Source organism: Lathyrus oleraceus, chromosome 1, assembly GCF_024323335.1.
Source record: "Lathyrus oleraceus cultivar Zhongwan6 chromosome 1, CAAS_Psat_ZW6_1.0, whole genome shotgun sequence".
Taxonomy (NCBI): domain Eukaryota; kingdom Viridiplantae; phylum Streptophyta; class Magnoliopsida; order Fabales; family Fabaceae; genus Lathyrus; species Lathyrus oleraceus.
Window position 1 is genome coordinate 57,362,150 of NC_066579.1, and position 3,230 is coordinate 57,365,379.

Sequence of the window (3,230 nt, forward strand, 5' to 3'; positions counted from 1 at the left end):
TTCTTTCTGATTGAACCGGAACTCTTTCGTGAAGTTTTCCGGTTCATTGCTTTGTGTGTTTCGGAAGTCATTTTTGAAGTCTTCCGGTCTGGGAAAAATATATATCGGAAGTCTTTTTGCCGGAGTTCCGGTGCGAGGGGTGTAAAACGTGTAATTTCTGAAATTTTTAACTGAATGGTAAAAATGAAATGGTAAATTGATTAAAACCAATTAAGGGTAGAATGAGAATTTTTAAAAATTTGTAGGGGTATGAGGCTAAATGTAGGAGAAGTCAGCTCAACTATTCTCCCTAATTCAAATTTTTAGGTCAAAGAAGAACGGAGAGTTCACCTACTACGGACGAAACTCGATCCACCCTCATTCGACGAAATCGAAACGCAATTCACCTTGACGTTCGATATGCTTTTCTGCTCGCGATTGTTTGGGATGAAGAACTCCGTGTTCTTGTGTTGTCGATTGTGATGAAGACTGAAGGATTTGTTCGTGTGTGCGTTCCATTGTCGAGTGGAGATGAAGATGATTTTGTGTTGAAATGCGTTGCCATGAAGGCCGAAATTGGAATTACGCATCGAATCCGAAGCCTCCTCCAAAATTCGTGAGTTTTTGCAACGAATCGAAGCCGAAACCTCCTCCAATATCCGTGAGTATTCTTTATTCTAATCTCCTTCAGTTTTCTCTTTCTCTTATGCATTTTCGACTTGTCTTCTTCTTGAATTCTTCTGGAAAATCGGTTGTTAAAGATTGAAGGTTGGGGATTGTAGGTTCCGAATTAGATTTGGGATGGAAGGTTCAGTGTTCAACGTGAATGGAAGTGTTCATGAGAATGATGAGTTGAGTGAAGGAGATTTGAAGAATCAATTGGAGAGTGGATAATGAATGTTGCAAAATGATGATCAATGACTCTGAATCACAGTAAGTCTCTTTTTATATCTTTTTTCCATTCTGTTATGAAATTCAAGTGAAGTTTAATCGAAATTTAGATTGAGAGTTAATTTAGTTAGAAATAACAATATTAGTTATAAATTCAAGTTGAAATGAAATTGGAATTCAAATTTAAATGCACAGTTAGTTAGAAATTAAATTCACCCAAAATGTCATTGAAATGCATTCTAATGAAATGAGCTTATACTGTTTTTTTTTCCAATTGTAGTAAAATGAAAAGCTCTTCTTTTGATTAGTTTATTAGCTTGCTGTTATAGGTTTTGATTTAGTTACATAAGATTCAATGAAATTGAAAAGTTAAGTGTAAATCAAATTGGATGCCTATGGTTAGTTGGTTAATATGGAGAATAAGTTAGTGATGATTGTTGGATTATCTGGGTTTCAATTTGTTAATGCAGTCTGCTAAAAAGACTGTGTAATTGGACTGAATTCCATTGGTTCTTCATTTTGCAGGTCGAAGCTTGGAACCAGATTTCGGGTTACTGCACTTTGGTTTGAAAATATTGCAGATGGACTTTGGTTTGAAAATATTGCAGATGGACTTTGGTTTTATGCTAGCTATTGTAATGAATTAGGATTTTGTAGTTTCTTTTTTAAAATGAGAATGTAATGGTTCTGTATGTTTGAAATGGCAATGGTTAAACGAGGAAATGTAATGTAACGTATATTGAATTAAAATTTTGGATTTTGGTTGTGAAATGTATACTATCTATGATTGAAATGAAAGTTAATTCTTGAATTAATGCATTGAACTTTTTTGAAATTTGGACAATATATGGAAATGGTTTGTATGGTTTGTAACTTGTAAATCATGGATTGTGACCTAATGGAAATTAGAATAGCTAATAGTGAAGTGGAATTAAATCTTGTATTTGATCTTGGTGTAAGTGGATGGTATATGAACTCATTGACATATATGAATGTAATGAAGAGTTTGAACATTTTAGTTATGACTTGAGTTCTTGAATATGTATGAAGTCATTAAATTGTGTTTTGTGGTGGATATTAGAAAATTTGGGTGAAATGTGCATTGATTCATAATGAGATGGAAAGAATATTGACTTGTAAATGGAAGCTTTATGGAATCTTGATTGTGAGGGTTGGATTTGAAGTTAATGGATGAACATTAGGTTTTAAAAGTTTTGTTTATGTAGATGTTTTGTTAGTCATGACTATGCTACATTCAAATAATCAACACATGGCGAACGATTTAGAATGGTCTAGAATGTGATGAAATATAACTTGTTTTTTTTTGTTCATGCTAAAGATTGAAACATGGAAGTAAGTGTTAATAACATGAAAGTTAGAGTTGGTTTTTAATGAAATGAAAGACCATGGCATGACATTTGTAGAATAGTGGTATCGAAATAGATGATTCAAGGCCTATGATGAAGTTGTGTGAAATGAGATGACTTTAGCTTGAATTTGGAAATGAACATTGGATATTAGATTTCTTTAATGGAATATAGTCAAATATGGTCGAGGTTTGGAATGAATCGAGACCTTTGAAATGGGCATGGGTTGGAGGTGAATGGTTTAGGAATGACTAATGGAAAGTGGCTGACTTTGGTTAACTATTTGACCAAAAAGTCAAAAGTCGACCAAAGTCAATTGTAGATCTCAAACTAGGGTTTTCTTGTATGGACTTGTGTAGGGTGGCATGAATCCTGATTAAACACAGATGAATCCATAATGATGACTTAGGAATGGTTTACAAGCCTTGATGCGCCGAAAGCAAGCCAAAGCGCAAAGAATAAATGCATTGGTGCAAGCATGAGCCTAAGAACCAATGACCAATTCTTCAACACATATGATCCCCCACTAACGTTTAGAAGCCAAGATGAGACTTAGGGAACAAACATGAAGCCTCACCACCAAATCATCAGTAATTTAGGGTTTGAACCCCTTGAAGAGTACCAAGATGGAACTCTATTGAATTCATGCTCCCAAGATCAAGCAATTAGGGTTTCATATCCCCCACGAATAGATGAACAACCAAGCCATACCTTTGAGGTTTGATCCACACACAAACCTTATCTTTGCATGCCAAGAGTTTGAATCTATAATGACCAACTAATGGATGAATGATTGATGTACATGAATGAAACATGAGTGTGTACAGATGATTCTCAAGTCAAGGGTTCAGTGAAAAGGTCAAAAGGTGAAAAAGGGAGGGGAAATTTTGGGGTATGACAGTTGCCCCTATTTAATCATCTTGGACCTGAATGTGCGAATTGGGAAAGCTTTTGGGTATTCGAGGTAGAAAAAGATTAAATACCGAAGTATCC

At 34.9% G+C, this 3,230-nt stretch overlaps 1 long non-coding RNA gene across 1 annotated transcript; it reads left to right on the plus strand.

The window, feature by feature from the left end:
• Positions 1 to 260: 260 nt before the first annotated feature.
• LOC127110524 (uncharacterized) lies at positions 261 to 1,685 on the plus strand. Its single transcript, XR_007797338.1, has 3 exons — positions 261 to 640; positions 762 to 912; positions 1,396 to 1,685. It is a non-coding gene; the product is annotated as an uncharacterized LOC127110524 (long non-coding RNA).
• Positions 1,686 to 3,230: the final 1,545 nt, after the last annotated feature.